Below are 25,469 nucleotides of genomic sequence, written 5' to 3' on the forward strand. Positions count from 1 at the left end.
CTTCTTTCAAAATAACTTTGTAGTAAATACTGTATAAAGTGTCAGGACATAGACTCAGTAAACAATGCTTTTGCTTATTTATTTATTTTAATTTGCACTGAAATCTTCAAAACACAAGTATTTACCAAAAATCAGACCAGAAAGCAAACTTTTTTGGGGGTTCTGTCAAAACTGAAAATCGTTTGAACACTAACTAAAATGAGCCTGTAGCATCCTACATCGAAATACTCCCATTCGGTGATCAGATATTTGTATATATTGTACTGAAACGAGAGTATCTCATTGGTACCGGCATTCTGAAATCATATCCAGTTTACAAGGAGTCAAACCATGCAAACGTTCTATACCCAGAGTCCAAAAAAAACGGACAGAAAATGACAGACAAGTCAGGCCTTTTTCTATTCCTTTCAAATTTCTGTCTTCTGCCACCCACAGTGCTAAATCAAGGGGCCAAGTCGAGCTCACTTCTACTATGTGTGTTTGGGGGGGGTCACAGGGAGCTGTGAAGTGCTTCAGTCCCATGCCTGTCAGCAGCCCTACACCGCACGCCCGGTCCAAAGGCCAGCCCTGAGCCGTGGAGAACGCTGTGGTCGCCTCCACACCGCTCTGCTCCCAAAACATCCACACTGCCTACCAAACAAAACCCAGAGAGCGAGCAAACAAACCTCAAAGTAATATTATACAACATATACACATAGTGTGTTTGCACAGAGGCGCTCTGTTTACAGTAGACATATACAGTATACATATATTTATACCACCTCATAGAATGTGTAAGCACACACACCACCACCAGCACCACACTCATCTCAGGAAGTACAGAGTAGGAGGACAGCCGCGGTATCTCATCTCTTCCCCTCTTCCTGTCATTGTGTGGTGGATTTAGGCCTTGTGTTTGGCACAAAGGCCTCCTACATGCCTGGAGGCCAACTCCTACAGGCTGGCTTTACCCAGCTGGTTCCCTCCCACCAGGATCCCGGTCTGAATCATTACCTCTTACTGAGGTTTTTCCACAGTGTCAGTCAGTGACAGAGCTAAACCAAGCTAATGGATAACGCAGAGGTCACTGTCATTTTTTTTTTTTTCTTCAGAATTTTGCCTTACTCCTACGTTACGGAGTTTGGTATTCTTCTGACAGAAAATAGCCTCACTTTTTCTTTTTTAATATGCCCCCTTCTGCTGTACTTTCTCAAAAGCAATATCTGATGGATTCCTTTTTCTACCTGCAAAATAATCCACTTGCAAAAAAAGAAATAAATAAAAAAATTCTTGCCGACAGAAAAGCTCTACAGGAAGGAAAGAAATCACTAGTTTTTTGGTGGTTTTACTGAAAGCATTTCACTAAAGTGCTAAATATATAAAACTGCTTCATTATAGCTTCTCTCTTTCTACATTTTAATCTGGGCATTAGAGTTTTTTTTTAACTGAGGTTTTTTCTCTTCTGCCCTGATAGTTTTTTCCTCAACTAATGAGATTATGTCTTACCCTGGTAGCAACCTCTCAACTATTTTCCACGTCTGTTTTTTCAGCAACTGAAATGTTGTTTGGTGCTCATAAGTCCTAACAAACAAAATGTATGCACAATGTTTACCTGCCATCCCCCTCTCCATGACTTGGTGACAGAGGGGTTGTTTAGTTGAATATGTTAGTCTGGTCTGCCTGACACATTTAATCCACATCAACAGGATGCAGGGGTTTTCTACGGTTATTGAGGTTATTGAATACATACGCTGTGATTGGGTCTAAAGTTCCCATACAGAACCAAATGAGTCGTTCATGGGGTGGTTTGCTAGGCTTAGTTTGGGTAAAATAACAACCCCTTTCAAGCTGGTTTGTTTGTTTATTTAGGATCCTCATTAGCTCCTGCATTGCAGGTGCTATTCTTCCTGAGGTCCTTAGAACTCACTTGAAAATGTGGCAATGCAATAATAAATGCACATAATATCATAAACAATAAAAAATAAAAATTGTAAAACAAAAACTAAACATACACTATAATTTCATGACAAAAATAACAAAATAAACACACATAAGACAAGGACAGACACATAGACAGCTCCACCAGTGCAGTCATTAGGTATTCCTTACTTTTAAGCTGAACACATTTTTAAGGCAGGTATATCCACATACTATCGTACTATAACATTTCTTTCATCCTCTCTGGACTCATATCACAATTGAACAAACATACATATATTGTTAAACCTCAACCAATGTTGTTTCTTTGTCTACTCAACTTCTTTAAACAATAGATATGTTTTAACTAAAACTTTTAAATCTCCTTTTACTGCTTTCTTGTGTTATTTGTTCAGGTAACGCATTCCATTCTTGCATTGCTCTATACATGACCATACGTTTAACCGTATTTGTCTTTGCTTTTGGTAAAGTAAAGTAACCTCTTGTGGCATGTCTAGTCGCATAGACGTGTATATCTAAACTAAAAGGTAATTTATTATGCAAAATAGATGGTTTCTTTGTAACAAGAATATTCCTAAAAAAAACACATAATGAATAGAATAATCTATTTCTTACAAATAACCAACCTAAACATTTGTGCATTGTAACATTTGCCCGATAACCACACCTAAGCGCGATACGCGCGGCTCTAAAAGTTTGGTATCATGGACCTGTTCAACAGATACCTCATTTATACAAAGCTTCAACTCAGGTTGATTATGAAGAGTATAATGTGAACCGAACATCATGCTTTTCGTCTTTGAAATATTAAGAACTAGCTTATTTTTCTTTATCCATTCAACCACCTATTGCAACTCTTGTGATAGGATAGTGTTTAACTCATGAAATGTAGATGAAGACATATACATAGTTGAATCATTTGCATACATCGATATACTGACCTTATTTAAAACAAGTGATAAATCATTTGTGAAAATAGTGTATAAAAATGGCCCAAGACAACTCCCCTGGGGAACTCCACAGCTAACCACTCCAACATCCGAGTAGCTACCATTAAAAAAAAAAAAAAAAGACTAGTTGTTGCCTGTTTGTTAAATAACTCTTCATCCATAACATTGCTGACTGAGAGAAACCATAACATTCAAGTTTACAATAATAAATTATGATCAAGGATATCAAATGTTGCTGTAAAATCAAGCATAATAGCACCTACTAGTTTCTTTTGTTCAATATCTCTCAGCCAGTCATCAGTCATATGAGTTAGAGCGGTAGCTGTTGAGTGTTTATAAGCATGCTGACAATCAGTTGTTAAGTCATTCAAAGAAAAATATTCGATAATCTGCTCACATACTATACTCTCCATAATTTTACTCAACACAGGCAATAAACTTATAGGATGACTATTTGACCCCGAGAATGGTAACCTTACATTTTTAGGCAGTGTAATTATTTTAGCAATTTTCCATTCCTGAGGGCATAAGCATTCACTTAAACTTTGGTTTATAATATGACAGATAACGGGGGAAATTAGGTCTGCAACCAGTTTAAGAAGTTTACCATCAAGGCCATCCACACCTGGTGGTTTATCTTTACAAGATATGACACAAGAAGATATAGTTAGGTGTGTGTGTGTGTGTGTGTGTGTGTGTGTGTGTGTGTGTGTGTGTGTGTGTGTGTGTGTGTGTGTGTGTGTGTGTGTGTGTGTGTGTGTGTGTCTGTGTCTGTGTCTGTGTGTGCGTTCTAGAGATGTTTCAAAGATGAGAACTTAACATTACTCACTGATCAAATACAGGAAACACGAAATTGCTTATCTGCATTTTCAATGTTTTAAGTTATGGTGTGTAGTGGTGCAGCAGAAAGTGCAGATTGATTTAGAAAAAGTAAAACTGGTAATATGATATTCATGCACTTTTCAGAAAATGTTTAGAAAGTGTTGTACAGGAGGTAAAATAAACTAAAACACTTGAAATCAAATTCACCTTGCACGGCAGCTGGATTCTCACGTTATTAGGCGAGAATTGCGGGATAACCTATCTGGTAAGGCTTCAAAACAGCAGCTGACTGAATCAATCAGCACCCAGTGAGGAGCTACTGGCAGCTAAGGGTGTGCTTTAATGTAGGTGTGTGGGATGGCCACGAAGGGCGGACGTGATGGACAGATTGTTCATTCAATCCCCTGCCAGGTATTTAGCTCTTTTCCAAACAGAAGATACAGCAGAAGACAACAATTTGCCCCCAAAAAATGGACAATGTTGTACGCAAAGCAAGAAAACAGCTGGGGATAAAATATTAGTGAGATTTCAGCAAAGATATTCAAACCTGGAAATGAGCAAATGTGACTGAAGGATGCTCCAGTCTTTCAGCTCTATGGCTTTGTAATAAAAAAAAAATAAATACGGTAATTAGTACAGTAGCACATTATCAGCAATGTATTTTCATTAATTGGCTGCGTGTTGGATTTAAGCTATGCACCAGCCACTGTGGCTCTTTGACCAAAAACCTCCAACCGCATGTTTATCTGGCGTCATACATGTGCGGGTCCCCAACAACACCGATGTAAGGACACGTGTTGGAGGCTAGGCGACTCTAGGATGTCACAATGAGTCTGGACAGAATCAATAGACATCAACGGTATGATTGATTACGATCCAGAGCTCCATGCACTACCTCAGTTGTGATCCACTTATAGTAAGCTACACATTAGCATGTCTTCTTTAACGAAGGAACAAAAACAAGGAACGGTTCTCCGGGGAATGTTTATTTATTTTTTATTTGGTTTACGTCGCACTTGATTGGGCTCTGTGGCGTCCTAGTAGCCCATTCCAGTCACCATCAACTAACTGCTGTACTCTGGAGCCTCCAGACCTGACTTAATCAGACCAGATATACATAAATAGCAGGCCAGCCATATGGTGACGGCGAGTTCCTCATTACATCGCTTCTTTAAAACAACTAGCGAGTCCAGCAGGGTTTAAAATAAATAATAAACAGCTGCATCACAAGTATAGGTATGGCCTACTGTGTAGTATGTTCATATGTGCTGTATACGTGGCGTAGTAGCCTGAGGGAATGCAGCATTTCCCATATGCACCGGCCTCTAGGTCAGTGCAGAGCTGAATTCACAACATGCAATTTAGTCCTACGAACACACGTTTGTCAAACATGTTGGTTGGGGGAAAAAAATGCATCGGCACTGCTGGCTGTGGAGTCGGTGGGTGGGAAATCTATAAATATTTGCCGTATATTGTGTCAGAAGCAGTGTAATTGTAGCCCATTAAATCAGCAGGGTGTCCTGTGGGCTAGCTCTGATGAAACACTGCTCTGCCGCTGCCTCCACCATCCACAGCAGGGTCAGCAGGCTCGGGATCACCGAGATGATTTAAGGCCCGAGTTGCTGGTTAATAGTTAATGAGAGTGAGTCGTTCAGAGGCTCTGGATGGTTTCCAAGGTCCGGCTGGCTCAGGGGCTGCAGTCTCAAAGCCACTCAGGGCTGGAATTAAGAGGCAATGGAGAGGTCTAATCACTTTGTAAATAAAGATGGCCTTCTCTTCATCTTCTGCAGATACCCATGCACACAGTAAAACAAACACAATAGATACGCCTACGCGCTCCTGTGATGGTGTTCCTGCTTCATCTCCTGGCCTGTCCCAGAGCCAGATTTACAGCTGTCCCTGTCACCTCGGCAACATGTTCCCCCTAAAAAAAATTTTTGTCCCGTTGTTCATCATTTTTCCATTTTTCAGGCCCGCGCGCGTCAAGCCATAACTCAGGATCGCCGGATAACTTGTCATTCAGCTATTTCCTGGGGGAAAAATAAAGGAGCTGTGTTTAGGTGGGTGCAGAGGATAAAACCTGGGGCTTTTACACACAGATGCTTAGAAGGGTGCCTCTGTCGTGCCCCTGTCCATACCTACAGCTGGGAGGAGTGATAAGTGAGAGGAAATCAAGGGCACATTAGTCTGCCGGGAGAACATTTAAAAAAAAAAAACAGGCCTACAGTAGGAAACCATTATTACTACAGGTGTTTTGCTAATACATAAAGTGACCATTATCTGAGCACTGCTGTTACACTTTGGTTCAGAGGTGTTTATTGGTTTATTTGGATCCACACTGACTTCACTGTACCAATTGGATGCAAATTAATTGTAATGGAGCAAGATATTAGTGTTGTCTGCAGGAGCAGAGAGAACATGTAGTCCAATAATGTTGTTTCCTTAAGAGAGGATTTAGACAGCTGCGTGTCCCGCGGAGGAGACGCTGAATTATAACTGGACAAATTCAGACATGAATGTGCATGTTTGAGTCTGCATCTTTCTCCATGTTCCGTATGAATCTGTGCATACAGCATCATGCAAGCAGCTTTGTGTGTCGGTACCTCGTTGGCTGTGAGAAAAGACAGAGATTGGGTGAGAGCTGCAGAGAGATTCTCCAGGGTTTAGAGAGAATGCTCATTAAGGCCTCCTATAGCACAGCCAGCTCATTCCTCACAGTCCCAGCGGCCGGCTCTACTACGCTCTGCTTCCTCACCACATCCTCTCCCCTCTCTTTATCTGCTGTCCTCTATTTCTGTCTCCCTCTCTTTCTGTCTCCTTCCCCGTCTGTGTCTCACCCGCTTCCTCTAGCTCGGGTCTTTCTCCACCTGCCATTTGGAAGCTCAAACAGCAGATGTGTTGACGTTCGGTAGACGGCGATGTGACGGCTCTGCAAGAACGTTGACTAGCAAATTAGAAATACTATAGCAAAGACAGTATGGATGGAATTAAACTTGAAAAGAAGTGTGTAGTTGTCTACGTGCTATTTGCATTATTTTTTAGTGTAACGGCTATACAGTATACATGCATTTCAGCAGTCTTCAGTTCTGCATGTTGACAACAACAAATGACAGCTGGATGTAATTGATTTAGTTTTGTTATATAATGCCAAATCTCCACACCCCACAGTATATGCACACTTTTAGGTCTTCAATGTCTTTTTGAGTGGTGAGGGCGGATGTGTTGAACAGGTGGAGCCATCCCCGGTGAGCCCAGCTCTGAATCTCTAAAAGCTCACTGCTGTTTAAGAGACAGTTTTATATTTAACTCGCTCGTTTGGAATCTTCACTCTTCAGCTAGTCTCACAATTAGGGGTAGAACACACTTCTTTGTTTCTGCCTCATTTCCTGGTTTGAAGTTAATGAGGTTACTGTATTATTGCAGAAATATCTCACACGGCGGCTTTATTATAATGCTGGTGCTCTTTTATCTTTTATTTTATTTTATAAACAAATCCCCTGAAGAGAGCAAAACCAACAATGAGTGTATACTGCCATCTGATACAGCTGCCTCCAGACTGCAGAGATCTGTTGGTCTAGAAACTATTAAAAACACACAGACACAGCCAATCTGTTTCACTTGAATAACATATTACTTCATTATGAATATAAAAAGGGCATTTTATGCAATGCAATAGTGTTTGTAATCTCTTGGACCTAACTGTGTTGGGGAGATGTCACTAAGCATGCTCTGGGAGGCTGTCAAGTATATACTGCAGCGTGACAAGCTAAAAAAAAAATTAACAAATGAAGGAACGTGTTACCAAAATGCAACTTGTGTTGTGTTCTTAATAATTTTTGATGACATACATGTGGAAAGGCAGACTAATTCTAGTTGGTTTTGGTCTCTGCCGCTTGTTACCTTTTAAAGCTATAGTGCCTAGTTTCTGTCTCCCTCATGAGGAATTCTAAGTAATGACAACAAAACTGTCGGCGCGTCCACATGATACAAGCCTTCCGTCATCGCGCACCCCTCCGCCACGCAGCTGCTAGTAGCCAAGGAGGACACAGATCATAAAAAAACAACATGATGGACTCTTCAGAAGAGGTAATTATCTTCCCTAGATTTTCTGCGTGCGAAAATCGCCGGACGACATAATTTTCTGAACAATAGCCATACTGAGAAATCCAGAGAGAGTTGTGTGGAGCTGATAATCTTAATTAGCTTTGTATCAACTCATTTGGCAATGACTTGAATGTAACGGATGTTAATTAATATAAAAAAGTTACGCACCAAAGCTTTAATATCAATTTCTGTGATGCCATAATTTAATGTGAAATTGTCTTGGTTAGTCCTACACCCCTGCATATGCTTCGTTTTGCTTCACAGAAGCAAACCAGACAGGTGTGTGTGTGTGGGTGTGTGTGTGTGTGTGTGTGTGTGTGTGTGTGTGTGTGTGTGTGTGTGTGTGTGTGTGTGTGTGTGTGTGTGTGTGTGTGTGTGTGTGTGTGTGTGTGTGTGTGTGTGTGTGTGTGTGTTGGTGACTCGGGTGTATTTGCGTGCCCGTGTGTACAGATGAGTGTTAGTGACGTTATCTGTCACGCAGACAGGCAGCCCGCTGTCGACTTGATTACTGCTGGCCAGCCAAACGCTTGACCCGCGAGCGGTCGAGGCTCCGGCGGTGGCAGCGGTGGGAGCATTATCCACCTCCACCCCTGCCTATGTATAATGGCCGCACCGTGTGATCGATGGCCTGTGTACCTGTGGAGTCCAGCAGCTACAAAGCCAGACACACACTGCACGTATACAACCAGCCGGCTCTCATAAAGGCCAGGAGACACACAGTGCTCCTCAGGAAACACCTTCCAGTCACACTCTGACACATGGATCCATTATACAGGCTTGACTAGATGTATAGTATATTCATCATCTTGTCCAAATGCACTGCACTCTCAATGCTGAATAGCCTGAATGCCGAATCCTGTGTAACAGCTGCTCTATGCAGTTTTTGCTCTTTAGTTTTTTTATTAAGGCTGTCACGTAACAGCATGTATGGATTTAAAAAAACAAAATCCTGTTGAATTCCAAAGTATGGTAATTTTTTTTCTATATTGTCCAAATACTCTGAACCCTCAACTGCAATTAACCGACCGCTGAATTCAATCGTCAAATTGTTGGCTTGTATAGCAGGTACTTTCAGAAATATTGCGAGGGGCTTTAACAAACAGTCTGTATGGATTGTAAAGAGCATTTCTATACTATTAAACGACTGGATGTACACCAAATTGCCTGAACACTCAATTGCTTGAACGTTAAATTGATCACGACGGTTTCTTTATGCGTTCCTGTTTGCTTTTAAAATATATTGTGAAAGGATTCCATATAAATAACATATTCGTCATTTTGCACACTTAGACTGCACCCTAAATGCTGAACTGCCTGAATGCTTAATTGTCCGAATGAGTTTTTCACCTGTCAACAGTTACTTAATGCATTTTTTTTTTTACCTTTACCTGTGCTTCAGAAAAATATCGACCGAGGCTTTCACATAAACATCATGTACGCATTCTAAAAAGCATTCCTGTAATATCAGCATCCTTGTTTGATTGTAAAGGAATAAGTTATGCCTGACTCTATGAATGCAGCAGAGTGATAAAATCTTGCATCTTTCACACACTTTAATGTCTTTACTCTGTAGCTGTGCTCAACATGTTGAGGGAATGTATTTTCCTTTAACTTGTTAGGCTCTCATTCAAATTCATCTTTTTATGAAAGGGATTCTTGGGATGGCGTTCTAGCTTGAGATATATATATACACACACACACACACACACACACACACACACACACACATATATATATATATATATGATTCCCTATGCACACCTGTGTTCCCTGTAAAGTCCTGTTCCTGTCTATCTCCTCCATAAACAAAATCGCTCCCACTTGATCTTTTCAAAACTCTCCGTTTGTCCTTTGGAGAGCCAAGGTTACCATGTCTATCGCTCCCTCCCGCCACAGCAGAGATCTGTCAACAAACTTCTGAAGACTTTCTCACTTGGCAAACTTAAAGAGGAGCGGGATTGTCCCAGGTGGTAATCAAGCTCCTTCGCCCGCAACCGGTATCTTTAAACAGAATAGATAAAGGGAGGAGCGGGTCATGCAGGAGAGCTCAGGTACTCAGCAGGAAAAGTTCAGTGTATTGATGTGCTGCAAAGGGCTGCTGCTTCACAGAGAGGAGCCCGTCAGACCCCAGGCTTGATACCTGCACAGGTAGCCCAAAGGGAGCTTGGTTAGTGCCCAGAGAAATTGACTTGCTGAAAAAAAAAAAAAAAAAAGATTAGTTCCTCTTTCTATCTTTTATTCTCTTACCCACACAAACCCTCATTCACTTAACTTTTGTAGAAAAGAGGAAAAAAAAACGCATGGATAGATGACTGTCTTCTTTACTGGAGACTAATGATCCACTAGTGTCTTTCAGTCTTGGCACTGGAAGTGGAGAAGAGCTTTCATGATGGAGGATTGCGGCTGACAGATAAAACTAACCGCCCCCCCCCGGAGTGCTTCCCATTTCTTATACTACTTAGTTATGTGCTCCACTGTCATTGCTATGGTAACCCATTGTCATTGTATTTTGTCTTTGACACGAAAGTTCAAGCTAAAGGCAGAGGTACCCAGTACGAAATCGAGGTTGCCTCTCGCTCTGTAGCTGTTATTCTGCCTACCTCGTCTGTCTCGTCTATGTCTCCATTCCGCTCCTCTTTTCTGTCTGGATCGGTTCATCATACGAGTGCTTTTTTTACAATGCGATGCCGTGTCATTGAAGGACGTATTTTCTATTGGCACTTCTGTGTTTCTACAGCATGAGTTTTAGGTTCCTTTTGTTAGTCTTCCTATTAAGGTCGTTGAATAAACACCTTTCTTACATCAGACATCAAGTGGTACCAATATACATTGAAAGGTCACAATATCGAGTGCTACAATGTCTAAAACTCTGCAAAGCTCTCACTGATCTTTGTATTCTCTGCACTGGCTTCCTTACCTCCCTCACCACTTGACTTTGTCTTCAACAAAACCGTTGCTGCTTTAAAGTTACCTTTGTGCAAATTCATCTGAATTATTTACTAAATTGCTGTTCTGAGCTATTAGAGGGTAGAGAAGAACTTGAAAATGTGGCTGTTTTTCAAGCCCTTTCCCTCTCCCACTCCCCACTTTTTCACCCAAGAACAATTTGATTTGACTTGATTTGATTTGAGCCCTGCCACTTTCAGTTTGAATAAGGTATCCAAGAGTTATTTGCTAGGATAGACAAGGGCCTCACCGGCCGAGGAGGTTTGATGAATTTTCTCACTGCTTAAAAAAATTTGAACTTTGCTTTATTCAGATGTAACGCATGACTACAAAGACCCGGTGTTTGATGAGGTGTATGAGATGTAAATGTCGAATGGAGCCTCTCCCACTTATCTGCCCCGCCAAGGATGTTGCCCAGCGTCGTAATCATCTGATCTGAATGGATTCAAAGTGTGCTCCTTTATGTGAATGAGTGCTGCTCCATTGCTTTGACGGGGGAGCCGTACAGTAACCTCCCCTGGGGGCTCGGGTGGATCAGATGGAGCAGGCTGGGAGATGTGCTACAGCTTCTCAGGGATCTGAGATGTATACTTATTTTCCCAGGCATCTGTTTTTCCTAAAGGAGTAACACTTCAAATCCCAAATTCTCACTACATTCATGCTACATTAGTGGCCGATTTTACTCCCCAAAAATCAAGTTGCTCGTGTTCCGTTTAGTACTAGATCTTCTTTTATTTTCAGTCACTGACATTTTTTTTCCTTTTTTCTATCATCTAGCCACTCTTATTTTTTTGCACCCCTTATTATCAGCTGCTTGAAGTGTTTGCAATCCAGTCATTTGGATTTGCTGCGCTCTTGTATGTATAGAAAGCCACTCTGGATAAGTACGACCACATCACACCCATTCTCCATTCACTTCATTGGCTTCCCGTTTTCGCCAGGATTGAATATAAGGTCTCCCTTCTTACCCACCAGCGCATCTATGCATAAGCGGAGTTTGACATTCGAGCCAGGGGGCGCAAAAAAAAATCTCATTGTAGCAGCTGAGACCTGGGAACACAGCACGAGCATATATGGACAAAACAAACATGCTAAATAAACATATATGTTTATTTTTTAAAACAGATTTGAAATTACACTGTAACAATTTAACAATTTGCCCTTATGAAATCCAATCGCGGCACGGCTGTCTTGGAGCACAATAGACAGACGGTGGCAGAATGCCCCGACACTTAAATTCAACTAAAATGTAACAGTGAACAATCCGTGTTCAACCTACAGTCTGTTGAGATGCCTCTCCAAACGCAGAAACCAAGCGCAATCACACCATAAAACGTTAAGACTCGTTAAGAAAAAAGATCAGTATTTTGCCGTAATCCAATGACATGAAAAAAAGTAATCCACTTTGCCATTTAAACAAAGTGGAATAAAATGTATAAAAGTCCAAATCTGCACACAACATGCAATCAATTAGTAAGCAACCTTTATTGCAACGTTGGCACGGTAAGATGTCCAGACTAGTGCAACAGTAATTATCGTTTTTTGCGTGGAGCCCTGAAAAAATATAAATTTTACTAAAGCAGTATATGAAATCAGATGTATTACCTATCACCATTTAGTTGTTTTGTGTTATTTAAAGTATTTATAAAATATCTGGTCATGCCAGAAGTAATTATTCCACAAATTTTTGAAACAATGCAATTACCAGTTAGCCACCACCCCTGCCACCCTGCAAACTCCACATATGCATCTGTGGAAATGCCCCCCCCCCCCTCTTTTTAGGAGAACTTATGAGTTTTAACTAACCCTGCAAGTCATTGCACTATCTATTTGTATTTTATATTGATGTTTTTACCATGCTTTTATGATCTTAACTGTAGCACTTTAAGATTTGCTCCAAATGTAAAGTGCATTACAAATAAAATCTGTTGTTATTATTATTATTATTATTGTGTGACAGCCAAATGTCTTAAGATGTAAATGTCTGTAAGTGTGAGCCCTCCTGTGTACAGCTCCATGTCTGACTGTGCAAAACCATCAGCAGCTCTAGTAGGGAACCACATCAACTCCTTTCATTGAGTCAAAGTGTGTCCCACTGTTCTGCATCTCTCTCTACAACCACTCTACAGTACCATTCATGGCTGAGGAAGGCAGGAATTCACCCAATTCTCTATTGGCTTAATGGAGAGAAAAAAAGCTAATAAAATATCAGAGCTGAGATCTGAGCAATTGAACAGCAGATGTTTAGCAACACAGCAGATGTTCTCATATTGTCAGCAGAGAGAGGCCGCATACAGTAGCTCTTTGCTTGTACAGCAGCTTATGTGTGAGCTCATGAATAGGTGCATGTGTACCTCTGCACGTGGCCGAGCCTCTGGACGGCCGTGCATCTGTCTGGGGGCAAGCTAAGCTCAACCTTAAACACTTTGTGTGAGAATGTGTGTGCGTGAGCATGCTTAGGCTTGTATTTGTTAGTGTGTGTTTGTGTTAGCGCACCGAATCAAGCTGCTCACTGCCTTCCTGTCTCTTGTCCCCTCCAGAGGGTCATTCAGCGCCTCTCCCAGCTTCTAATCCCGTCTGTACGGGGGAGATAGAGGGGAGCGGACGGCCGCCGTGCACCCGGGGCGCCGCAAACACAATCACCAGCCTTTCACGGACACTTAACGGGGCTCTGCGCTTGTTCAACAAGGCAAAACGTGGCAGGAGGGATCAATTTAATACAAGGCCTGACTCAAATGGAAAAAGGGTAAATAAATAAGCAATGACAGCGAGGACTGTTGCACAATTTGTGTAGTGGCTGTCCACTTTCTCTCAGTCTCTCCTCTGTGGCTTTTTCCGCCGCAGCACCTATATGATTCCATTTCCTGCCTCAGCAGCATATGGGGACGAGCTGACAAAGAGCAACCCTGGCTCCTCTCTCTCATCGGGGTATGTTATTTTAATAAATCACTTCTGCCATTGCTTGGTACATTAATTCCCCGGGCCCAGAGGGCTGTGTTGCCACTAGCAGCGATCTGCATGAGGCGCTAAATGATGTGGGGGATCCCCCGGTGAGAGAACAGAGGCTCTCTGAATCTTCCCTCCATCTCAGCCTTGTCAGTTTGGCTCTCACCCTGGGCTGGCCCAGCTCTCAGCAGACATCATATAATCAGAGGTCGCGTCGCACATACCAATGAGACGCACATATAGCCAGGAGGGAAGTCACCTGACACCTCGCTCTGCGGACACTAGTCCCCTCGCGTGGCTTCATTAGCTTTCTCACTCCGGGGCTTTACGCATGTGTATGGCAATATGTGCACGTGCGGTGTGCACTCTTTCTAAACAGATTTTTAGAGCCGTGTCTTTTCTCTTGGGGAGTTGTTCCTTTTCCATCTAATCAAGAAAAAAATACGTCTCACCGCAGTTTAACCTACATCTCTCGGTTTGAAGAAATGTGCCACTTGTCAAAGGAAATTCCGTCACGTCGTCGTGTACCGAGATGATCATAGCCCTCGGATTGAGCCACGTGTCTGCAGGTGGCGGCATGCATGAACACTACGTAGATGTGGCTGTTTAACATGGCTGCTTGATTGAATCCAGCGCAGTGTGACTGCACAGAGGCAGGTGGTAGGAGTAGCAGCCGCCAAAGTGGCAACACTGGCACTAGTGGTGTTGATGGGGGTGATGCGAATATATTTCTCCACTGGGGGTTTCCAGACACCTCCATTGCCCCTCCCAGCATCTTGACGCATCATGGACTGGCTTGCAGTTACTTTCCTTTCTTTATACATCATAACTCCTAAGACAGAGGTGAGGTTGCCATTGGTATGCACAGACAACACCGGCAGATTCACCACCCAGAATACCGCTGGGAGATTATACCCTTCCCGCTCCACGCAGCAGGGATTCGGCCACCGTAAATAGAGCGCTTGGGAGTGTGCTGTGTGCCCGGAATGACAGAGCACCACAGCAGCCGAACACGCCAGCCATACGCCGAGCACAAACTCAAGGACTGCCGCAAATACAGTAATCTCTCATGCTTTCGGGTTGTGGTTTTTACCTTTTCCTACGGGGACTCAGAATTCGTCGCACTGGAGATCCGTCTGGCTGATTGTCTGTGTGCGGTGCGGAACTGTTGGGGCATGCAGGACACACTACAAACAGAATCTGTTGGACTTCAGAAAAGATATATCACATGAGAAGGCAAAGAGAAAATGACTTTGGTACAGAGTTCGCACATAAACCCTGTTGTCTATATGTCATCCTTTATGTTAAAAGCTGTTCAGTCAAGGCAGGAATTCAGCCTTAATCATGGTTTGCAGAAGAGAAAATTGGCCCCAGTTATTTGCTTTTTGCTCAAACATTAAACTAGTTTATCAATAAATTATTCATTGTCTGTTTATATAAAATCGTCTAAGGGAGTAGCACTGCTACAAGTTGTAGCAGTGGTTCAGCATGCAGATCAAATCTTAAATGAAAAGCAGTTCTTCTTCTGAAGGGCTTATGTCGTATTGGAGACAAAGACTGAATGACAGCAAGAGAGGTAATTTGAACGAGTATAATGACTTGCTGTTACTAGAACTATGGCACATTTTAACAAAAAGCCCAGCAACCTATTACATTATGAATGGGTATATGATGCAAGTGTATACCCAATGTTTTTTTTTTTAGAAAGTTATTTCAAGTTTAATTATAACATTTCATGGTCATGTTTAGTTTTCATCATCGAGCTTTACCAGCTTTTTTTTTTTTTTTTTTTAGCACATACCACTTTCCATTTGTCTTACTTGTGCATACTCTGACCCATTAAAACTGCATCTGTGCATTTGACTTAATATGGACACGGAGGGCTGTCTTAATTAATAAGCAGGCATCCACCAAACTAATCTGCCTGTGTTGTGAAGTCTGTCCTTTCCATTAAGTGGGACTCACATTATCTCCTAATCAAATTAGTCACTTAATTGTGGCCCTCCCTTGATGGATCCTATGAAAAAAGGAGCACCGTGTTTGCTGGAGGGGGATGTGTGAAGATGGAACACGGCTGTTTCATTACGATATGAATTTTTTAATAACCAAAGCGTTCACTGTCATCTCCTTGCTTTGAACGTTTGCAAAGGGTGAAGTTGAATTTGACATTTTATCCACTCTCACAGTTGAGTGTCTAGCTGGTGTGTTGGGGCTAAGTACCTAGCCCAAGGCCACTACCCAATTGCCCAACAGGGGATTGACCCCTGTCATCCACTGATCACTAGTCTGCTTTCTTAATCACTTCCCCACACCGCCTGCCACACTACCTGATCTTAGTCAATACATTAGCTTCTTCAGCCCTGATGGAACTGCTATTCCCAGTGTCATGATTAAGGAGGGAAACCTTATGTGCCCTAAGACGCCACTCTGTCCGTCCTCCGCTGTGCAGATTGCCCCCCGGGAGCTCACGTTTTTAAGGGGGAGCGAAGGCTACCCCTGCAGCATTAGGTAGGTTGTGGTGGCCAGCGTCCATGGGGGGAACCCCCGAGCGTCTGATGAATGGCGGCATGTGTGGTCGTTTGTCCCGCTGATGGAGTTTTATCCCCTGCCCTTCCAGAGCGGCCAGACAATAAAGAGAGCCACAGCCAAGCGTGACAGGTTAACCCAACAGTAATAGAATAACCTTAATAGTCTGACTTGAGCCAAAGGCAGCGGCAGGGCCAGCCAAATAGCCAGGCTACCTCGGCCGTGGGATGTGCAGTGGGGACCCGACACCGGCTCTCGCTGTTGTTGTCAGACAGAGGAGCAAGGACAAAGAGGGCAGGGTGATGGCTTAATGGGTGGTTTGATGGCTTCATAGGGTGAAATTGAAGTTGGTGAGGGCAACCAAACAGATGAAACAGGGGGCATTATACAGAAATTAGCCATACACAAGCGTGATGTCAACCAACCGTATTGCTTATGTATTTTATAGGAATCCTTGAGCTTCAGCGCGGTGGCATTGTCTCTCCCTGCATCTCCTTCATATGGAAAGTGATTAATGGAGGATTCTATGACACTGTGGCGATGCTCATACAGAAGATTGGAAATAAACACGATCAAAACCGAGCAAACAGTCAAAAGAGATTTAGATGATGCTGTCATGACGTTGACGTGAACATGCCTGTTTTCTGGCAGATAATCCTCACAAAGAGACTCCTTTGGGCTACACGCACCCGCGCAGGCAACGCTTCTGTCTCTGTTTGTTTCTGTAGCACCTCCGCTTGCAGTTTGTCATGTCTGACTTGGGCTTTAATTAGGCCTGCGAATTAAAGCGACGGCAGCAGGGCTGGGAGCCCTCTGTCCACAGCTCAGCTGCCCTCCACGGCATCTCCTCGGAGGACCTCTCTGCTCTGTGTGGTTAAGATAATAGAGGCTCGCTCAGAAGATGTTAATTGAGGGGAGATAAAGTGCAGTAGTGGCTGGAGGGATGCAAGGTGCGGGGGTGGAGGGGAAGGAGGGAGGGCTACCTGATTAGAGGCTGAGGTGTTTGACTTACAGCTCTTTTTTGGTGATATATGTACTGCTAGATTTTCAAAAAGGAAGGAAGAAAATACAGGAGCAGCATGCATCAAAAAATGCAGACCGAAAAGCCAGTTATTAAAGTTTCTCCTGAATCATTTGTTGTTCGGCGCTGTGCCGTGCCATGCCGTGCTTGCCTTTCAAGACCTGATAAGGCCAGGAGGATTAATATATTCTACCTCTCAGTAGCTCCTGCAACTGAATGGTGCTGTCAGGTTGTGTAAGGTGGAGTTGGAGTTTAGTGGAGTTTTTTTGGGTGGGTTGGTGGGGTCTGAGAAAGGTGATGCAACCACGCCGGCAGCTAGGGAAGGGAGGCAGGCTCTACGTGGGCCGAGAAGGTGGAAGCAGGAACAGAAGTGATCTGACCAAAAACAGCTTAAGTGACAGAAGCTACATTAATAGTGGCATATGTCTGGAGCACGGAGAAACTGAAAGAGAGAGAAAACCGATCCTCCTCCAGCCCGAGAGAGGACAGAGGGAACAAGAAAGAGGAGGGCAGGCCGTAGGAAAAAAAAAAAAAGGCAGAATACAGTGCCAGCAGCCTCTATAATTGCCTCAATGCCACCGGGATTGCTGTCATTCAATTGAAGCATTCTCTTTCTCTGTACATTCGAGGTGTAAGGGGGGTGGTGGTGGTGGTGGGGGGATGTGCGGGGGTGCGGGTGGTGTGGGCGGGTGGGAGATCCGACGGTGCCCTCCCTCCTTCAGTAACATACAGCGATGAGGGCGATAGCTCCCCTGTAGCGGTTGAATCTCTGGCATCAGTGTGAGCAGCAGAGAGAGCAAGAGAAAGCGAGAGCAAGCGAGTGAGAGATTGCGTGTGAGAGAGAGAGAGAGAGAGAGAGAGAGAGAGAGAGAGAGAGAGAGTGCTATGGAAGAGTGAGGTAGCGATAAGGAGGTAGGTGGACCGCAGATCAGACCTGTCAGATGTGATTGCGCATCCAAGTGCAACCCTGCGAGTGAGTGAGTGTGTGTGTGTGTGTGTGTGTGTGTGTGTGTGTGTGTGTGTGTGTGTGTGTGTGTGTGTGTGTGTGTGTGTGTGTGTGTGTGTGTTAGATTTCCCAAAGAAAACCTACCTCCTCATCTTCCTCCCCCTTTCAAAACAACACACACACAAACACAGCATCATTGCCCAAACGTACACACAAACATTCCTCAAGGAATCCTTTATTTCTTTATTTGGGCTCCTGTTGGTGCGTGCATTGGATGCTCTCCTCCCTCCTCCTTCTTCTTCTTCTTCTTCTTCTTCTCCTCCTCCTCCTTGTCCTGCTCTTCTCTCCCTCCTCCTCCTCCTCCTCCTCCTCGTCCTCTCCCCTCTTTGCCGCTCTCACAGCCTAGTTTTCTTTTTTTTCCTCTTCAATCTTGTGTGTGCAGGTTGTATCTGACGGAGGGACCGGTGCCGCGCTCCCATCCCTGCGCTCCTTCAACAACAACATTGTGAGTATTCTCATGCTAATTTGGCTTTCTCCAGCCTTCCTAACGTCGGCTTGTCTCTTTCTTTCTTTTCTTCTTTTTTTTTTTCTTCATTCTTTGCCTCTTTTATGTTTTCATCCATCGCGCCAAATGCAGCGGCAGCGCGGGAAGGGAGAAAAAGAAGTGGAGACAAAAAGGAATGAGAGAGGATGTACAGAAATAGCGAGAGGAGAGGAAAAGGGAACAGGGGAGGGGGGAAAGAGACAAGGGGGGGGGGGAGATTGCTGCTGCCGCCGCTGCTGCGAGCTACGCGTTGTGCTTTCGGAGGTGTTTCTCTTGGAGGATGGTGGAATTGCTGAAGGGATGAAGGGGGCGGGTCTTGGGTTTTGTGAGTAGATAGTTGTGCCAGAATGATAGGGGATGTTGTCGACAAGCATAGAGTGGCTCATCAGACAGCCGGGCAGCTGGAACCAAGGCTTTCTCTCTTGACTAAACTTCTGATTCATCCGTCACTTGCTAGATTTACACACACAGACGCACCTCTCCAATGTCTTCCCTCCTGTTTTAACTGACAGCTTCTTCTTTTATTATTTTGGACTTTTATGTCATGTTGTCATTTCTCATGACGATGTGAGATGTATCGTCTGTGCAGGTGGGAGAGGAATGATTGTCTAGATGTACTCAGCACATGTGTGTGCCATACATAATATGCACTAAGTTTGAATGACAACAGAAGCAGCTGCACAAATACGCTTTTTTTCATTCAACATTTGTGCCCGTGTGTGTGTGTGTGTGTCTGTGTCTATCAATAATTGTCAAAGAGATTCTGTTTGTGTGTTTTTGCCAGCAGGAAACGTCTTACCATGTTACCATTGCATTCATAGTAACGAGTACAGTGTGTGTGTGTGTGTGTCTGTGCACTTGTGCTTGCTTGTGTGGAGGTCAGTAAGTCAGTGTCCATTCCCACACGCTGCCCTTTGATCAAAGGGCCACATTGAGTCTGCCCACGGCATGTGTCTGAGCCATATGAAGAGTGGGTGTACTCTGTGTGTGTGTGTGTGTGTGTGTGTGTGTGTGTGTGTGTGTGTGTGTGTGTGTGTGTGTGTGTGTGTGTGTGTGTGTGTGTGTGTGTGTGTGTGTGTGTGTGGGCTGAGATGGATAGACCCTGTGCCCTCACTGCAACGCCATGGCTAATGGACACGCAGGTCAGCGCGTATGGACACGCATCCGGCTGTGCAGCTATGTCACCAAGACCAAAACCTCTCTCAGGCTTTCGCCGGGAGTCATGAAAACACCAATCTTTGTAAGAGGTAAAAAAACATATTGGGCCAACAAAACGCTCGCAACACACTTTGGCAGATTCCTTTGGCAGAGTAAAAGGGATTGATCTGAGCGTGGCAATTAGGCAAATTTCAGAACTAAGCATCTGGCGAGGCGAGAACGCTTCGCCTGGCACAGGATTACCATTTTAGTTCCATTTTGAGACGATGCAGCCCAGAATGTGTTATTTCACAGCACTCCAGCAGCACGGCGGCTCAGGCAAAAACCGGCACGTGAGGGATCTCTGTGCAGCGCTCATGTTGTGTATGTTGATTTCCACGACCTGCAAAGTAAGAGTAGTGCTTTTTATTAATGATGATCGGGTTTAATATGTGTGTCCATAGCCAAGGCGGCCGACCTCCCTTTTTTATGACAATGAATCTTCTGTTGAAATGGCTGGGTTGATAGCAGCCTGCCGATGAGCTTGCTTTCTAAAGTAGGCTGATATAAATGAGAACCATTCCCCCAATTACGGAAGATTAGGTTACCCTCCACCAATCTGAATCCTTAAATCCCTTCTGTTTTTACAGCTCTGTCTGCCGAATGTAATTCAGCCTTGAGACCTGGGCAGAATAGCAATAAAAGAAGGTAGAAAGTTTAGCGGTGAAACCAAGGCAGTAAAAATATCCATTGGGAGAGAGCTAAAGCACATGATAATTGACACAGCGCTGTGTTGCACTTGGCTGTAATTAACTGTAACAAAGGTTGTCAGTTGGAAAGGGAGAAAGCCCAGACTATCTTAGTGCATTTAACACACTTAAAAGTGCAACATTTATCGTGTCTTTCCAGCCTTTACAGAGGGTGCGTTTCAGGTTAGCGTGGGCCTCTCAGCTGTATTTATCCACATCTTTTGCTACAGGCCCAGTCAGACATTATACAACGCTTCCTTTATGCTTTCCACCACAGTTTGAACACATGAAAAATCAAAAAGAGCCATTGTTTCTGGGGCGACCGTAAAAAAAAAAAAAAAAAAAGCTTATCTATTTTTAGTGTGCTTTTCCTCATTGTTGCTTGGGCCACGATTCATGCTTACGTCTAGCGGTTGTGTGCCATAAACTATGTTGTGCTTCGCAGCAAGGCGCTGGCTGGTGACAACTCTCACCCACACATTAGTGATCTATGAGCCATATACCACAGGCCCCCTGCTGCCTCGCCAGCCGCTTTGAAACGCACAGGACCACAACAATGTCATTCTCCCTGTGTGATAGCGCCCATATGTGTCGAAAGCACCTGTATTAGCGTAATGCACCAACCCTTTATTTCTCATCCCTTATCACAACCCGGTACACGCTGTACCGAAAGGGGGGGGAGCTCATAAAGATAAAAATCACATTTCACTAGAGGGTGCTTGTGTGACAGTGATATATGCTGTGAGCATCCTGCCACCTCATTGAGATTGGAGTGAGTTCTGGGTGGCTAAATCAATTTGTGCAAAGGCTGTTGGCGCTGGTATTGGTGTCGTGATATGATCTTTGTTGTCCATTTTTAGAGGGCAGTGTGAGCGCAACGACAAGGGCAAAAGAATCTGACCGCTTTCTCTCTTGTTCCTAGGGCGGGCAAGGGATCTCGCCCAAGAGGATTGTGGGTAAAGTCAGTCTTGTTTGTTGTTATTTTGTTTTCTTCCTCCTAGGTTTAGACACTATGGATTCTCTATTAAGAATGTACCTTCATCCATTACCGCACGCATCCTGATAGTGTCCAGAGCCAGAGGCGAGCTCCGTCCATGCATTAATCGCTGTAATTACTCAGTGAGGGTGACAGTGATTCTGGAGGTGCGTCTGAGTACATAAACCAGTAGAGGACTGTGGGCAGGTGGTGGTAGACCAGTCGATAGGTGAACCCGACTCCCTCCAGTGTTAGCGATCTCCGGTCAGGAAGAAATGAGAACAAGGCTTCAAGATGTGTCAGCAATTTCCTCATATCCATCTCATGAGTTATGGCATTGTGTATTATACCATAAAAGCCATAATCTGGGGGAATTTCTCTTTTGATATTTTGTCTCTATTTAGCTGAAAACTACACAGCTTTACCGAATTCTGTTAAAGGTCCCATATCATGCTCATTTTCTGGTTCATACCTGTATTTTAGTGTTGTATGTCTATGTTCTGACTATGTTCAAAAAACACATTATTTTTCTCATACTGTCTATCTGAAAATACCTGTATTCACCCTCTGTCTGAAACACTCCGTTTTAGCGCCTAAGCCCCTTTCACCGAAAAAGCCCATTCTGCTCTGATTGGTTAGCGTTACTAGGTTTTTCCGCATCTGCGCTCTTTGTGTCTCTGCACCAACATTGCATAACGCCACTGTGGCGGCACTTTCTACCTATATATAGTATATATTCACAACCGTACAAAAGTCCTGGCGGCTCGTTTAAAGACAGTTTCTGAATAGGGGCTGTCTGCATTTCTCTGTGGATTGAGTGTTTTTGATTCTTTTGCAGTATTTATATAGCACCTTGACCTGCTTTATAATAGAAATAAAACACCTGTAAATCTCACTTTTTACAACATAGGACCTTTAAGTCATTTGATGCACATGATGTGTTTCATGGTTCCACTTCATGTGACTAATCCAAAAAATAACTCTGTGTAAAGCACTCAAGTTAGATAAAAAAAAAAAAAAGAGGAGTCAAAGTTCCCTTTAATCAAAATTCACCAAGGTAGACGTCACACTCTTGGACTGACTTGTGATCTCTGGGAAGTGGAGTGCAACATCACCACAGCAACGACTGCTTAGCAACAACCATGTTGCCAACTTCTAAAAAAAAAAAACAAAGCAAACTAAGAAAAAAACAACAACAAAGGTGATCTCAGAAATCACTTGATTTAGTGTGTTGGGATGTAAATGCCGCGTTTGTTTAATGGCACGGACTACTGCGGCGCTGGCTGTACAGATGTTCTGCGTGAGAGATGCTCGTAAAGAGAAGGAGGCCAGTGGTCAAATCAAGGCTGTCAAGTCAGGGAAATAAACCGGAGGAGGGAGAGTGAACACGCCGAGAGCTCTGAGGGCTCCTTATTGTCTGTACAAGGGCAGCGGAGTTACTCTTTGTGTTACGCTTTTGAAATGTGTCTTATAACGATGTGAATGTGCCAGTTAATCAGAGCGGCATTGTTGGTCATAATAAGTGAATGGAGTTTAATAGGTGAATGTCTTCCACTTCCCTTCTTATCTCACAGTGACTTTCACGTTCTTGTAGCGCCTGCAGCAAGTAATCATGGGAAATAAACGACTTAGAGACGTACGGTATATTTTAATTAAGGACAGTTTTTAGCATCATGGGAGGGAATAAAAGGGACATTTGGACGCGTGGAATAACAGAGTTCTTGTGCACACACATATGCATGTAGAGCCATTTTCTTTGGGTTTGGTTTTCTCATTAATCACAGCCGAACCATGTCTGATACTAGCGTACAGGAGATGAAACCAGGCTGGAGCGACGGAGTCGAATATTTGAACATCTCAGTGCTGATGTGTGCAAAGCAGAGTGTGTGTCTGCAGGGGAGGCTTTGAAATTTCATCCACTCCATCCCTTTTAACTCTGCGGAGGGGATGTGTGTGTCTCACTCCAGTTGGCCAATGGCTGTTAGGAAGCTCCTGAACACCACCACCCCTCCAATCATTCGCACGCACACACGCACGCGCACACACACACACACACACACACACACACACACACACACACACACACACACACACTCACTCCTCGCTATCTGCCTGTCCTCTTCCCCCACCCCCTCTTCTACTCCACAGACCTGCATTGTGTCAGATAGTTTAATGTGAAATTGCTTTTCTTTCAAATTTCCCCCTGGAAACGCAGGTCGTCGCAAAATGTTACATCTCATAATGGCGTGTTATTGTTGTTCTTTCATACGAGTCCTTGGCTCCTTAGTGCGGGATTTTTCAGCACGGAGCTGAGGTCACACTCGGCTATTTTTCTCTCCGCTGCTGCAGCTTCACCTCGCTTTTGCCATCTCGGATTCTACAGCGAGCTCTTCCTCTGCTGCGCCCGTGGTAACCCCGCTGAAAAATTTATCACCACCTCACTCTATGATTACGCTATGCATTAGCAGGGCTTAAATTTAATTTGTCGGAAGGCCCTCGCGGCAGTGCTACGGGCCTGGCCTATCAGAGACACTTTGTAAAGGCCCTGGAAGAGCCTCCCGGGGTGATCCTATCAGTCAGACACACTGTCAGCAGACACACTCAGTTAGTCAGCATTGAGTCAGAAATGTGGCCCAGCCAAGCCACACGCCACCGTTTGCTGCTCCACTGGGCCGCTGCTCTGGGCATCAAGCTCCCCCGCCTGCCAATCAAAGCTCCAGCAAGGATGCTGACCTTTGTTCCCCTGTTGAAATGAATGCTCTTCAACAGGTGATCCAACCGACATCCCTGCCTCGGTTCCCTCAAGTTTAAATATAGCATAGTTTTCTTTCGTTTTTGGTTTCACCCTGCCTTCAAAACGCTGCTGTGTTTATGTCAGTAGCTCTGTAAGATGTACTCACATTATCGCATGTATTTTTAGACTTTATTCAGTACGCAATGTCAATCGTTTGATCACCTCAATAATAATCACCTGTCCTAAAGTGGCTATTAGCGCCTTCCACTCCGGTGATTTACAGTAATACCCTGTGGTTAATGTCATGTTTCTTTACTCAGAGTATGTGGAACGTTCAAGTGCAAGGCGCTACCTCTGCAGTTATACGCTGTGTAATTATGTTCCCTTTTGCTTTGCCTTATTTTTACTTTTAGACAACTATCAAAACAGCTTGATCCGAGGCCACTCGAGGCTGCTTTTAACGGCGCTTGCGGAATGAGAAGGTCAACTTTTAAGGCATTCCGTGCGGGGAAATGTTTAAACCAGCTAGTTACTAAGCGAACCAAGAGGTCCTTATACTTCCTGCAGCTCTAATTGGGATCCATTTTCCATTTTTTCATATGGTTTTTAAATGTCAAAAACAGAGCACACACAAAGTGTTTTGAATATGCTCGGGAAGGCCTCAGTCCCTGGGTCAGAAAGGTTGAAATCATATTGGTTTATTATGAAAGGAACACATACTGTAACACCGCACTCTGTAGCAGAGTTTTACCATTGAAAGAGAAAAAGAAAAAAGATGATATACTGCTTCTGACCTCATCCATGGTCCGCTGAGAACATAATGTCAAAAGTTGCCAGCGCCTTTCTTCATTTGACAGAAACAAATCCTCAGGAAGGACTGAGTGGCCCTCCCTCCCTGTGTGGAGGCTGGAAACTCTCTTCCTGCCTGTGTGGGTCTCCCCTGGGTGCTCCATTCTCCCCTCACAGTCCAAGCTGGGTGGATTGGAGACTTTCAGTTCCCCAAATGTATGAATGGGAATGTGTATTTTTATAGTGCAGGGTCCTGCCAGAAAGTGACACAGCAGAGATATGTCCTAGTGGTGGAAGCTCAGTAATGTGGAGACTAAACATACAGCTTTAACAACGGCTACCATTGGTTGTGCCTAGTTTTA

General features: G+C 43.9%; 1 protein-coding gene across 4 annotated transcripts in view; it reads left to right on the forward strand.

Annotated features, from left to right (window-relative positions):
* The window catches only part of LOC120575247 (RNA binding protein fox-1 homolog 3-like), a 433,652-nt gene that overhangs the window by 157,359 nt on the left and 250,824 nt on the right, over nt 1–25,469 (forward strand). For 3 of the 4 annotated variants that reach the window (XM_039825950.1, XM_039825951.1, XM_039825949.1), the window contains one exon: nt 18,621–18,683. The gene's annotated coding sequence lies outside the window, so the exon portion shown is untranslated. Of the gene's footprint in view, nt 1–18,518; nt 18,684–25,469 lie in introns of those variants that run through there. The other variant, XM_039825952.1, reaches the window with a different exon arrangement.

This window comes from Perca fluviatilis, chromosome 15, assembly GCF_010015445.1.
Source record: "Perca fluviatilis chromosome 15, GENO_Pfluv_1.0, whole genome shotgun sequence".
Taxonomy (NCBI): domain Eukaryota; kingdom Metazoa; phylum Chordata; class Actinopteri; order Perciformes; family Percidae; genus Perca; species Perca fluviatilis.